Source organism: Mustela nivalis (assembly GCF_964662115.1).
Source record: "Mustela nivalis genome assembly, chromosome: 6".
Lineage (NCBI taxonomy): Eukaryota > Metazoa > Chordata > Mammalia > Carnivora > Mustelidae > Mustela > Mustela nivalis.
Window position 1 is genome coordinate 43,551,960 of NC_139025.1, and position 15,325 is coordinate 43,567,284.

The window sequence follows — 15,325 nt, forward strand, 5'->3', positions numbered from 1 at the left end:
TAGTGGTCCTCCTGTTCTCTCTTGTCCCTCCAGCTGCGCACTGGCCTCCAGGCCTGAGCTGCCGGACCTGAGTGCTGGTACAATGGCCGGTCAGTGGCCACTTACCACCTCCTGCTCCTCCGATGGTCATTTCACAGCTCCAACCTGCTCCTCACCCAGCATCCAAATTCAGCAGACGTCTCCTCCCAGACCGATAGGAAATGGTATATCAGGACCCTGCCCCCATTCATATCACTGACATGGCTTCTGATCTTCAGATCAGTTTTTTTTTTTTTTTTAATGAAAACTCCCATGAGATTAAAGCAGAGCAGAGGAAGGAACAGAATGATAAATGTCCTCAAGCAAAATGAGATACAGTTCAGAGACGGTTGGGTTGCAGTTGCTTTTTTAGACAAACATTTAATGAAAGACATTGGCAGAAGTGTCAAAAGCCGCCTGTCTCAGTTTCAAATATTTGCACAGGATATTTCCTTTTGGTTATTATTAGATGCAGAAATTTGTTCCCAGGTAGGGCATCGTGGGGAACTCAGCCTCCCCCCTCAACCAGGGTATCGTTCTAAAAAACTGGCTCTAAGGTTGTAGAAGGAGGAGTCTGAGGCAAAGAAGCATGCAGATGGGTCAAAATGTGGTTGGGCAGTGCTTTCAGAATCTCATTAGATGAAAAACTGAATTTACAAAATACTTTAGCATACTAATAGTCACTTTTCTCTTCTTTCTTTCTTTCTTTCTTTTTTTTATTTTTATCATGAAAAAACTGTATTTAGATTTAGCCAGCTGGACTCAGTTTAGATGATCCCAATTTTGTTGGCAACATCCAAAGCATCATAGTCAGGGGCAAGCCGAACGTATGCCTTCTTCTCTCCATCAGGCCTGATTAAGGTGTTGACCTTGGCTACATCAATGTCCTAGAGCTTCTTCACAGCCTGTTTGATCTGGTGCTTGTTGGCCTTGACATCCACAATGAACACAAGTGTGTTGTTGTCTTCTATTTTCTTCATGGCTGACTCAGTAGTCAGGGGGAACTTGAGGATGGCATAGTGGTCAAGCTTGTTTCTCCTGGGGGCGCTCTTTCGAGGGTATTTGGGTTGCCTTCGGAGACGCAGAGTCTTGGGTCATCGGAACGTAGGTGATGTGCGGATCTTCTCTTTTTTTGTGACTGTGGACGCCTTTCAGCACCGCTTTCTTGGCTTTCAAAGCCTTTGCTTTGGCTTTGGCTTTGGGAGGGGCAGGGGCTTCCTTCTTAGCTTTCGCCGCCATCTTCGTAAAAGGGGTTTCTTTTTTTTTTTTTTTAAGATTTTATTTATTTGACAGAGATCACAAGTAGGCAGAGAGGCAGGCAGAGAGAGAGGAGGGGAAGCAGGCTCCCTGCTCAGCAGAGAGCCCGATGCGGGGCTCGATTCCAGGACCCTGGGATCATGACCTGATCAGAAGGCAGAGGCTTTAACTCACTGAGCCACACAGGTGCCCATAATTGTCACTTTTCAAAAGGATTCACCACCATCTGTTCTAGTAGGGCAGAACACATACGTATATAAGTATGTAGAAATATTTTCTTACGATTCCCACCACTTTTCCCTATAACTGTCTTTTCAGTTTTCCTTAATAGATATTCTGACCCCCAAGCCCTTTTCAGCCCTGTTCTCAGCAATTTACCCAAGTTTGAATCTCCCCAAAACTGAAAATCTAAGGAATTCAGGAAATCTACCAGTATCTCAAAATAAGCGTTCTCTTGCAGCTCAGAATAACCAGCTTGCCTATCCTGCTAAGATGCTTGCACTGGTGAAATGGCATCTTACCCTGCCTCTCATTAAGAATTTACCATCGAATTTTTCTTAAAGAACGTTTCTGGATCATGAAATACGGAGAAGTTCCTAAGATATTAGCCAGCCCCAAATCTTCATTTTATAGAGTGAAGAAATCAAGATCAACAAGAGGAAGACAATTTTTCCAAGATCACAAGAAAATTCCTCCAAGGTTAGAAGCAAGGTTAGGATTATAATTCAGGACTCCTGATTTGTTGATTAGGTACTGAATGATTACTATGTGCCCAAACTGTGCAAGATACTAGAACAAATAAACAAACCAAAAAGATATACTCCTGCCTTCATGTGGAGTGGGAAAGCAGATCTCTGGGTACAAACTTGAGTCATAAAAAGAAGGTAACAGGGGATTTCACCTCATCTAGGGTGCCAGGCATAGCTTCCCTGATGAAATGGCCTTTGAGCGAAAGAAAATCTAAGATCCAGGTGAAGAGGAATGAACTCAATGAAGGGACATGGCCTGGGTGAGGAGGAAGAGAAGATTCTAGGAAAAGTTCCTAAGTCTCTTCCAGTATATATCACAATTTCTTGACCACCGAATCACACAGAATGCAGCTGTGGTTGTGTTTTGTTTTGTTTTTCAGGCACCCTATTGTATCTTTCCTTTGATTTAGGTAGGTATAATTTAAGAATATAATCTCCAGGCACCAATCGCTGTTGACGACAAGAATCGGCAAGCACTAGTTCAGGAGGAGTCTGGAGTGACTTGTTTGGTATGACTTTAAAAATCATGATGATGAAGAACGAGTTGACCCTCATTCTAAACTCATTCAAAGCATTGATTTTTCGGTCTTCTTTCATAGGATTCCAGAACTGGAAAAGATTTGCCTCACCCCACGTCTCTTGATTTTCACAACTCATTAAACGCAATTCATTTATACTTTCCTAGTTTCTTTGTCTGAAATACAAGGAAAAGAGTGTAAATTTGGAAGCATCTAGGCACCATGATGCCAGACAGGATATAAGAGCTTCAGAATTACTAGGGAGACTTCAATATCTGGCTTTCATCTTAAAAGCAAGGAAATTTGAAACGCGTAAGTAAGCTCTGTGCATAAAAGGAGGTGGAAAAGAGTAATTAGGAAAGGAGACACCAGAGAAGTAATGCTGGAGGACTTACAGTGGTTTTCAGTCCAGTCTTCTAGCTGCGAACTGCTACAAACTGATTTAAGCACTTCTCTCGTTTGGTTTTTTCATATTCTCTTAATAACCTAGCCTACTGCACTTTCTAAACTGCAAGGTCTAGCGTAGTTAGAAGTTGTAGGAGACACAAGATGCATATGAGCAAGTACACTCATCAACCTGATGTTGGATGGATGGATATGCATGGAATTCAGGTCCCGTCCTAAATGGGCAGAATGAAGGGCACTGGAGCTGTGACTGATGGTCGACCCTTTCTCATCTTGGGAGGGGAAAGCATGGGCAGTCATTGCCATATAGATTTATTATCCAGGGTTTATCTGTGCTTCTGTGTTTGCATTATAAATATGCTCTTGCGTCTTTTAACACGCCGAATCTGAATGGGAAATTGTGATTCCTGTAAATGCTACATGTTACAATTTTAAAAAAATAAAGCATTCTTTAAGGTTCTTTCTGGTATGAGTTTTCAAAATGCATGTAAAAGTGAATATTGAAAGAGTGTAGGATGCAGGCTACAAGGCTAAATGAGAACACTGGTTTAGGAAATTCTAAGCCCATGAGAGTATCAGATGACCAGTGACAATATATAGGAGAGCCACAAAAGACAATGGTATAATGTAAGTCGTCTTAGAAATGATCTTAAAGAACAGGACTAGCTGAAGGAGTTACCTTCATCATGGCCACTGTCTCGAAGAAGGATTAAGTCCTGTGGTCATTAATATGGCTACACAACCATTCCTCAGTTTCGTCTTTTCTCAGTTCTTGTATCTGCCAGCTGTACCAACCTCTCTTCACTTCCAAGACATAAGCCTGGTATTAGGTTTCTCCATTCCCCATTGTTAATCATCTGTACATAATGTCACCAAGTCTGTTTGTTTCTTCTTTCACTGATCTCTTGGCTTAGTTAGTTCTTTGGGCTTCTTTTTCTTTGTCACACCCTACTCCAAAGCCCTCATCACCTCAGCGGGAGTACTGCAATCATCTAGCTGGTCTATGATGAACCAACTCCTCTTCTATGTTTAGAGAGTCCTCCATTGTCTGAATCTTGATGGGAGGCTGTGATCTTGTGACTTATCGTAAGATATATAGGTCTTTGTCTCTTTCTCTGGCGGAGTTTCTAAAACCCTCAGGATTTCCTAAGTGGCGAGAATATAAAGGTATCTTTTGTTATGTTAATGAGGCAATTTTTGGAAAGCCCTTAGGTAATGAAAGAATGGGGGATGGTTGCCAGGGAACTCAACCACACGATTAGGGAGTTGGAACTTTCAGTCCCACCCTAAGTTCCAGGAAAGGGAGAAGGGCTACAGGTTGAATCAATCACCAAAGGCTAATGATTATCCAATCATCCCTGTGTCATGGAGCCTCCTTAAAAATTCCACAAGCATGGGAGCTTCCTGGTTGGGAAGGTAGATTCAGGGAGAGTTCTGCGTATTTTCTCACTATCTTGTTCTATATATCGGTTCTATCTGGCTATTTCTGAGTTACATCCTCTTTAAATAAACCAATAACCTAATACATAAAATCTTTCTTTGAGTTCTGTGAGCCCCTCTGGCAAATTAATTGAACCCAAGGAGGCCGTTGTGAGAATTTGTGATTTATAACCAGTCAGTGAGAACCTGGCACCTGAGGCAGAGGGCCAGTCTTGGCAGGACTGAGCCCTTAGCCTGTGGAATCCACTGCTGTCTCCAAATAGCCAGTGTCAGCCTTGAGTTCAACTGTAGGACGCTGATCTGGTGTTTGAGAACTGCCTGGTAGTGCGTGGGAGCTGCCTCCACACACTGGAACTGGGGGCAGGATCATTAGAGGCACACCCAGCTTCCATCTGCAGAAACCAGAAAGGGCAGATCATGTCTCCCAACCCCTCCTGAAGCCAGAGCTCATGTGTCTGTCCCCGAGTTTGGCCAACCAGAAGTAGCCATTCCAGACACTACATCTGAAACAAGGATGCATGGGGGATGGAACAGTTGAGAATGTTTTGCTGTGGTCACAGGGGCAGCTGTACCACTGCTGGATGTCTTCAGGGCTACCTAGGAGAACTTCACCGACCGAGTCAGCTCCAGCTTCCATGCCCGGTCCCCAGCTGCTGGCAGACAGGGTCCTCAGCAGACCCAGCTCTATGGGGCAGATTTCACCTGTGGCTCTGGCTCTGTCATCCCCTTCAGTTCTGCTCATTTCCTCAGCCTGGTTCTCTCAACTTCCCAGCCTTTCTGCGAGCTAGCCAATATCCGTTTGAAAAATTCCTTTCATGCTTAAGACAGCAAGGATTGGGGTCTGTTCTGAGAAATGTCAGTGATAGTTCACCGCATCTGTCCCTGATCCTAAGCAATCGCTCATACCCCTGCCCAACTCTTACAGAAACTTCCCTTTTACCATACCATTTTTTATTATATGCTTAAGGAGGTGGAATGGATTCTACATAAAGTCAAGTTCCTTAATTTGCTTTTCAGGCTTCTGAATAATCCAGCCTCTCTCGAGGAGCTTTTATTTTCTCTGCTGTCTTTCTGGACAGTAGTTTCTCCCCTCCCAAAAAAGTTTTTATGAGACCCAAAGCAATAAACAAATTAAAGGCCAACACACACACACTCAACTCAAGCAAACACTTCCTGAAAAATATTTCAATTATAGGTAATAAACTCTGATATTTTCTCTTCCATTCTTTTTTTCCCCCACCTTTTTAAAAATGCTTGTTGGGGTGCCTGTGTGGCTCAGTGGGTTAAAGCCTGTGCCTTTGGCTCAGGTTATGTCCCAGGGTCCCCGGATCAAGCCCCGTATCCCGCTCTCTGCTCAGCGGAAAGCCTGCTTCCCCCGTTCTCTCTGCCTGCCTCTCTGCCTACTTGTGATCTCTGTCAAATAAATAAAATCTTTTTTAAAAAAGTGCTTGTAGACACTCATCAGATTGATTTGTTAAACACAGGTTCAGCTTATACTCGTGGTTTTCAGACCACCCATACTCTTACGAGTTTTTGAAACGGACAGGAAGTACATAAAGGAATTAACTCAAAACCTTCAGTTAATCTCACTTTTCCTATTAGGGTTTCTTATATTTACACAAACGTTGCAGAAAACAATACAAAATTGGCATCATGACAAAGAAGGCCTATGAAAAGCATCATTCTTAGGACTACTGAATCATGCTTGAATACATAATTAAATCAATCACCAAAAAATTGCTTTCTAAACTTCAATTTGATTTTAAATATTACTTTGGAAGAACAATTTGATTCCCCACACACAAAGACTTTTTTTTTTGCAGGGGGAGCCAGTTAGTTTCTTGGAGGAAGTCCTGCTTTGGCTCAAGGGTTTGGGCACTGGCTACTGTTTGACCCAGAATGTTTCTCTACAGAAACTCTAACCAAACACGTGAGTAACAAATCATTGCTGACATTTTTCAAATGAATGTGGTAGAAATAGATTAGTAAAAGATTTCTTGAAAATGATGAGAAAAATTCAAGTCTCTAAGGCTGGGCATGACAAGTTTCAATGAGCTATTAAAACTGCCCATAGCTCTTTATTGAAATCCAAAGGTTGATCTGGGAGATGAAAATGGAACTGAGAATGGGTGGTGGGGGTTGGAGTCCAGAAGAAGAGACAGGTGCAGACTGAAAAGATGACAACTCAGGGCTGCCAGAGGCACATGTGATTGCTGCCCTGGGGACACTCTCCCAGCTGCTGTCCTTTCACAGCTTAGCACTCCCTTCCACGAGGTTTCTGATGTCAGTGTATCTAAGCCTTATGTTTGGTGGCCTGTAACCTTTGTGTTTTGCAACCCATCATAACAATCTGTTCACCTCTGTGAATATCTAATAGGTAGTCGATGTACTCCCTTGAGATCAGAATACATACTGAAGTAAGAAAGAAAAAATGTTTCTTTTGGTTAATTCCACAATGGTCCATATTCCAACACATCATTGTATCTATCCATCTTTGTGGGCTGGAAAGCTAGCCATCTGGAACCAGAGATGCGAGCAGACTCTCCCCCCAAGAGCTTGGAAGTGTATAAATAATGACCCTCTCTCCCTTCGTCCTATTGGCTGCAATCTCTTAGACCCCAGGCTATTTCCAGGCACTGGAGTTTTCGGCAGCTCTGCTTCCCATCTTCTTTTCTCTACATTAAAAAACACACAGGAGAGCTGCCAAGGTAAAACTAAACAAGAAATTCCTTGGTAAACAGAAAAATGCATCCTGTGTCCTGTATCCTTAGGGTCCCATTTCTGCTCCTTCTACCCACCTTCCCAGTCCATCCTCGTATTCCTTTTCAGGACTTCAGGCATGTGTTACAGTGAGAAGCTGCTGGTATTAGGGAGACCAGCATTTATTTATTCTTTCTTTGTCTGATCCACAGGGACATCTTTGCCTTTCTCTGCAATACCACTTGAGGGTGGCAGTAAAATAAGAGAAGGCGACTAATGGATCATGGGAAGGAACTCTTGAAATTGGAAACAATCAATAACAAGTATTCCTAATGCTCCTACTACTTTCCCCCTCCTCCTCCAGAGTGGGAGGTAATGCAGAATAAAAGTTAAGAACCTGTAGTCAGATGATTTGGATTTAAATTCTGATTTTCCTCTCTTTATCTCCTTATCTGCCCTTGACACCTTACTTAACCCCAAGGCCTTGATTTCCTTCTTGACACTTTGGTTATTATTATGCTTTCTAGGAGGGCACACCCTCTAGGAGCCTGCACTGAAACAGAAAGAGGACTCAAGCCACATGTTCTCCATTACTGTCATTCTTATGTCTCACCAACTGTGGAACCTGCCACGGCCATCAAGTCCCTGGTGAGAATGTGGGAATGTGGGTCAAGTGCTTTTCTTAACATAACAGTGCTGCAGGACAGGGATCTCACCTTTCCTTCCATGGTGCATCTAGTCGTTTTTTTTTTTTTTTCTTTTTTTGAAGTCTTATTTATTTATTTGACAGATAGAGATCACGAGCAGGCAGAGAGAGAGGAGAAAGCAGGCTCTCCGAGGAGCAGAGAACCAGATGTAGGGCTCAATCCCAGGACCCCGGAACCATGACTTGAGCCCAAGGCAGAGGCCTTAACCCACTGAGTCACCCAGGCGCCCCCAGTCTTTTGAGACAAATGACACCCTGGGCCTTCCAGGTTTGTTGATTTCCTAGTGATAGGATGCCAACCTGAGGTTTCAAAGCAGAATCTTTCTTTGTCAACAACATGTATGGCCCACAGCTGCCACGCTATTCAGAAGCAGTGACCCATGTGCTGAAAGCTGATGTTTCTGGTGGCAGATGCGTGGATTCCATTCTCTAGCCCAATTTCTGCTTCCTAAGTGTGAGAGAGCGCCTTCTCTTCCTCCAGTCTTCACGTCTTTCTCTTTCTTCTTTCTTTTTTCCTTCCTTCCCTCCTTTCTTCCTTCCTTTTCTCCTTCCTCTCTCCCTCCCTTCCTTTCTTCTTTTTCTTTCTTTTGCCTGTTTGCTGCCCCAAATCATTAGGTTATTTGGAACACCTTTATTTTTATTTTAATATAAGGGTCGTTGACATCAAAAGGATATCACAGCTTCTTGCAAAATATCTAGAGAGTGTGTCTAATTAGATCCTGCCATGTTAGCAACTCTTAGGTCCGATTTCTTCTCCTCCTTCTTGTTCTTCTCCGTCATCTTCTTCCTCTTCTCCTTCCTCTTCTTCCTCTGCCTCTTTCCCCTCACCTCCTCTTCCTCCCCACTCTTTATTCTCCTCCCCCTACCACTCCTTTTTGTTTTTTTTTTTTTTTAAACAAATCTGGAGGACATCAGAGTGGACTAAAATAATTTCCCCGTCTGCAAAAGATTTCACCGACAAATAGTACTTAAGCTGAGAAATCCCATGATAAATTTGCCAGTAGACCAATTCTTTTCACTAGTATGAAGGAGGTTTGTAACAGGAATCCTTTGTGCATTGTGGAAAGCAAATGCACATGTATTTTGCATGAGCAAATTCTAAACCAACCAGCATGACTTTTTTTAATTACCCTTTCCCCAAAATAACGCCCTTTAAAACAAGTTCTCAAAGACCTTCTCTCCATGATTGTAAGCTGCTCTTGGGAGCCTTGGAAGGGATGGAAAGAGAAACTGAGAGTCAAAGGTTTCCATGTAACCACAGCTATTTCTTGCATTGGAAGCTGCCTATTTTTGCTCTCCCTAGAGAGAGAATTACAGAAGATTTTGAGGTCTGTCTCAAAATTGATTATGGGTTTTTAGTTTTTACCAAGTTCAAACTTAAAAAAAAAAAAACCAACAAAAGAAACACAAAAATAACACTTACCATTCTCTTCTACACATGGCAGTGAGTTTGCTCTGCACGTGTGCATGCCTGGGGTCACATTATATGTTGGTATTTACTATAAAACTCTACAAGCTTAAAAGCAGCAACAGGAGAACACTATGAGGACAGCTTGTGTTCTTTGTGTGAATTGATTCAAGGGTCTCATTCATAAATTAGCTAGACTTTTTGATTAGTTAGGTTGGGGGTTTTTTTTTTCCCTCTCAGGTGATAACTCATGTAAAATCTGGATCCAATCCACTCCAATTAGTGCTGCCCTAGAAACAAATGGTTTGAACACTGAATTTTACTTTTTTTGGGGGGGGGGGATAAAAAATTAGAAAGCTAAATAATATAAAATCAATCTTAGTTTTTTATTCTTGCCTAATGAGTGACTCTTTCATCAACAGTGAAATGCTTTACACAAAATAATACTTAAGTCAATAAAAATAGAAAAGTTATAAACAAATAGGACATACGAGGAAGGAAGTAGAGAGGAGACAGAATAGAAAGCAAGAATGGGGATAAGAAGAGGTGGTGGGGAGAGAGAAGATACTCTTGTGTGAGCCTTTCCAAAGAGCAAGAAAAAAAGAATTTAATGACTGGATTTGTGTTACCCTGGATATGACTGGTGAATATAACGTAACAGACACTGAGAGTTTAGTCAAAAGATCCTTCAAGTTCTGATACAAAGTTTTCAAATACTTATCCAAACCCAGCAAACCATATGGCCTGTGGAGGCTCCTCTTAATACAACCCACATGGTAATAGGGGTCTCCCTACCCACTTGAGATCCAGACAAGTTTGGCTTGAACTCTTGTTCTGGGTCTCACAGAGGTCCAAATCTCTGCACCCCTCTGTGGCTTGTCTCTTCATTTTCTTACTGTGGCCTTTTGATGAACAAAAGTTAGTTTTGATGAAGTCAAACATACCAGTTTTTCTTTGGTGGTTCATATATTTTAAGTCCTAGCTTATAAATCATTGTTTATTCCAAAGAGAAAGTATTTTTAACACGGGATTTCAAGCGGTTTTAAATTGAAATTAGACATCTCTGGTGTTTTCCCCTTCACTAAGATTTTAGGCTAGCCACTCTGTGCAGAGATGCTTAAAGGCTAACACCATCCCCCGGTCCCTCACTTCCATATACTCTAGGCCAAGCCCTAAACTCCAAGTTCTCCCTCCAGTACAGAGCCATTTGAACTTCTCAAGTTCTAAGCTTCATGGGGCACCTGGGTGGCTAAATCAGTTAAGCGTCTGCCTTCAGCTCAGGTCATGATTCTGGGGTCCTGGGATCAAGTCTCCATTGGACTCCCTGCTCAGTGATGAGTCTGCTTCTCTCTCTGTCTCGGCCCCCACTCCTGCTCCTGCACTCTCACTCTCTCTCTCTCTCTCTCAAATAAATAAAATCTTAAAAAAAAAAAAAAAAAAGTTCCAGGGCTCACTTTGTATTAGTAAAACCTACAAGCTATCTTGCAAATCAAAACAAACTTTCAAGAAAACAGTAGTTGTAATAGAAATTTTCCTCTTCTTCACATTATTGAATCAACTCAAACTTCTGGCGCAAGTTTCCTATCAAAATTTTGGGATTCTAGCTAAATTCTTTTTTACTGAAATATACATAGAGCCTTCAACATCCAGAGAACTCAGATACTTGTTCCCTTTTTATCTGTTGTGTCCATATTTCTGACTATGATGTGATATAGCTAAAAAAGAAATGAATAAGCTATTTTTCTCTGTGGTTACATCTTCCTCTTCTTGTCTTAATGACATTCAATAGAATCATACCACAGTCCAGCATGTTATCTCATCCTTTCCTCTTACTTTGAGTTTCTGAGACTATGTCACTCATGTCGACATGTGGAAAATCCTAGGCAATGCAAGGTTACTTTATAATATAGGGACTCAATCTTAAATTGTTCTTCTTAAGAGTTGAACTCCAACTTTGAAATTAATAGATTTTAAAAAAATATTATCTTTTGTTGGATTTCGGACTGTTCTACCACCTCAAGTCCATCATGTCCCAAAGAGAATTTGTCTTTTCCTCCAAAATGGTGTTCGTTTTCTACACCACCCACCCAAAGCAGGGCTCAACTCCTAGGCATTTTGGATTCTTACATCCTCATTGTCCTGTGTTTGTTATGGGTTACTCTTTTGAAATGCATAAAACTTGTCCTTTTCTTTCCCATTCCCACCTTAGAACGGATTTTTCTTAAGTTACTACAGTAACTTCTAATTTATTTTCCCTCAATTCTTTCTCTGCTCTCACTCTCTGACCCCTATCATCACCCCATATCGTTTTTAAACTAGGTAGTTCTTTCTGTGTTTGTCCAATAGCATACATGGCATCCTTCTGGACTACCACACCTGCCTGAGCCTGACGGCTCCTGGAGGCCTCACCCCACCTCTCCGAGTTACCTCCCAACATGAGCTCTGTTCTTAGGAGGCCAGTCTCCTCACTCTCTCCCCCTGTATACCAAGCTTATGCTGTTTGAGTTCTTCACTTTGGGCTACCGAAACTCCCCCAGAGACTCACAACATAAAAGGCTACTCCTCAGAGTCACTTTCTAAATCCTTCTCTTTCAAACCTTGGTTCATCTCACCTTCTCCCACTACTTTCTCTCTTCCCTAAACTATTGCTTCACTTATAATTCACTGAGCCTCATCTGAAATACCTGGAAAACATCGTCTGGCTCACAGAGTTCATGTGATAATCAAATGGAAATACATGGGAAAAAAAAAAAAAAAAAAGAAAAGAAGTCAATATGCTTATAATACAGAGCCTCCATTAGACAGGAACTGAGCCCCTGAGGCCCCGGGGAAGGAGATTTGGACTCTAAGCCTCCCTCTGACATTTCCTTTTATAGCCACTAATTTATACAGGACTAAAGCCTCCTGGAGAAAACAAAAGACTTGAATGCTCTCCGCTATTGGGAATCACACACAGCCACGTCTGATGGACTGGGCTGGCCCCAGTGGGAGCCAGAAGGACAACAGTCTTTAGAGAGAAGTTATCACAGAGAAGGGGGAGTGTGGATCAGTGAGCCAGAATGGAGAGGTGATTTTAAGAATGGCCCAAGAGTTGATACCAGAAACTTCCTGACCTAGTCCTAGTGCCAGCACTTGTCATTGTAGAAAAAGGGCTTAGTTGTATGAAATGGAATGAGCTGTATATTAAGCACCGTAGCCCTCTGGGGCTCAATAAACTTTACTGACAACCCTTCCTTCTCTTTCCCCGCCCCCCTGCCTGGGCTGAATACAGAAGAGCATTTTTCTCTCTTTGCCAAGATAGTGACAACATCTCTGGCCCCAAGGTACAGTGGAATTATTCCAATTTCTCAAACAATGGGTGCAGTGGATTCCCATCTCCACAGGTGGTGAGAGGGACAAGAGCCAAGTTCCACCCCTCGAGAGGCACCTCTGTGGACCTGCCAGGGCTCCAGGCTTCAGAATCCTGGCTTGGCTTGACATTGATCACAGTGGCCATCATGCTTTCAACCTCACTGGTTACTGTGGCGGGGACCCCCTGCACCCAGTGCAATCTAGCAGGATGGCTGACATCATGTTCTAGGCCTGGAAATGAAGTGCAGTCTTTTTCTACTGCACAGAAGGAAAGACTCGATTCCACACCCAAACCAAGCACACTTAAATGCAACCTGCTGTTCTATGACTGGATTGGGGGGAAAAGTGAGTATTCTATATATTAAAAAAAGGGGGCTAAAGTTTCTCAACCATTCATATGGGCTCACTGTAATCTTTGTTGTTCTGATGAAGAGCGAGTTGTTCTGATGGCTTATGAATTCTTGGGAATTTGGGTCCATTCTTCATTCTCTTGGGGGAAGAAACAGACTGCATGTTAGGTCTCAGAAGTTGCATAGGCAGTAGTGCAGACCAGGTGACTGTCCCAATTCCTCAGACTGATGGCTCTGGGATCTTTGCTATGGGGGCCTAGCTCATGTGGCCCTGTTTCTGCAAGAGGGTAGCCAGACGTGAAGGTTGAGTGTCTTGTCACGTCAAAGGAAATCAGAGAAAACTAACTCACCCTTTAAAATCATGGCTACATCAATTTCTACACTTAGCTTTCTAATGTAGCATGGTCACCACATTCAAAATATTGTATTATAACCAAGTTGCATCAGACATAAACATATCTGTCCCATAAACTTCAACTATACTGGGATACAACCTGATGCCCAAAGAAAGAAAATCTCATTACAAGGTAGCCTCTGCCTAGGGAGACTAAGGTCACACGAAGGAGAGGGCACTAGGGTCTCTATCTACCAAGATGTGGTGTGCAACCAAAAGGAAATTCTACTTCATTTTGTGAAGCATTAGTGAGGCTCTCTGGCTTCAAGACCCAGTGACAACATCACCATTTTGGCCTTGAGTATGTTGATTTCTAGCACTGTTTTCATGAAAATTGAACTGTGCAATAGGTTGTATTTGGGTATTAATTTCATTTTGTGTTTGTTTTCTATAAGCTTAAAATATGTTATAGTTCTCAGAACCCTATAAAACATTAGGTACACATCCAACAAGGAACAAATGGTTCTGTTTTAGGGCTTACCCCAGGGCTTTTTAAAAATATAAACACAACAGCCTCCCAGGATTAAGGTGGGCGGTCATGTTTCCCTCTTCAGTACTATGTGTTTCTTTTACTCCCTTCCTACAATCAACTTCTCCTGCTCCTTATCTTCCTTGTCTGTGTTTTCGATCTCTTTAAAAAAATTTTACATTTATTCATATCCATGGAGAATGTATAGTACTGCTTTGTATTCTTAAACTTTTACATCAGAGCCATCATACTGCACAAATCTTTTGGTAACTTGCCCTTCCTTCCTTCTTCCTTTCTTTTGACTGATCCATGTCGATACAAAGACGTGGAGTTCATGCATGCAGTCTTGTCTTACTACACAGAATACCACAGACTGGAAGCAGCAGCACCACCAGGAGGCTTCTTCAAAGAGGTAGATCCCCAAGCCCCACCCCAGACCTAAAGATCCCCAGGTGGTTTCTTTGCACATAAAAGTCAGAAAAAAAATTTCTGTATCCCATCTCATCAAATGCCAACACCACAGTTTACTTATGCTTTACGATATACAAATATGTTTTAATATATGTGCAAATATGCTTATATTTATTGCTCCCCTACTGATGGATGTGCGAGTTGTTTCCAATTTTTTGCTATTAGAAATAATGCTTCATTGAATATACTTAGACATGACTTGGGGTGCACATATGTAATTTTTCTTATCATCATGGCCTGGAAGTAGAAGTGCAACATGGGAAGGACATTCATCTGTCCATCTTCAGCTTGGTATTGCCAATCTGCTTCCCAAAGAGGTCATGCAAAATTTCTACTTCCTTCTCCAGTATACAGTCCTATCCTTGACAACACCTGACATTGGTGGATGACTTTTTTGAATTATGCAAGTCTAATGAGTGTGAAATTGTCTCGGTTGTTTTTTTTCTTCTTTTTACAGCTTTGTTGAGGTATAATCGATATACATCAAGTTGCACAAAAAATATAAAATCCAATGTTTTGATATATATATACTTGTATGAAACTATTGCTATAGTCAAGATAATAAATGTGTATGTCACACCTCCATTTTCTCGTGTTTTTCCATAATCTCTTCCTCCTGCTTCTCTCCCCACCCAGTCTAACTTCAACTGACATTATTCACACATCACATAGAGCCCAAGAACCTGATACCAACATTCTTCCATTTCCCTCTTTCTGGCCTTTGTGTGTTGTTTGTGCTCAGACATTTGACTTCTACGTATGTTCTAAGCCTCACAACACGTTGTTATGATTTTTAAACTGCCAGTTATCTTTTAAAATAATGAGAAATAAGAAAAAAAAGGCTGTATTTATATGTGTGCCTCATACCCGTGTAAACCCAGATTCCCATCTGGTATTCGTTTCCTTCTGCTTGAAGGACTTCCTTTAACATATCCAGAAATGCTGGCTTGCTGGGGGTGGGGGGGAATTCTCAGATTTTGAATGCTTGAAAGTCTCACTTTTACCTTTGTTTTCAATACATATTTTTTGCTGACCAAGAATTCTAGACTCTGTGTTTTTATGTTAGTACTTCAGTGACGTTTCTCCACC

At 41.9% G+C, this 15,325-nt stretch overlaps 1 pseudogene across 1 annotated transcript; it reads right to left on the reverse strand.

The window, feature by feature from the left end:
* Positions 1 to 740: 740 nt before the first annotated feature.
* LOC309866947 (large ribosomal subunit protein uL23 pseudogene) lies at positions 741 to 1,269 on the reverse strand (annotated as a pseudogene). Its single transcript has one exon. The product of its transcript is annotated as a large ribosomal subunit protein uL23 pseudogene (transcript).
* Between the last annotated feature and the right edge of the window lie 14,056 nt (positions 1,270 to 15,325).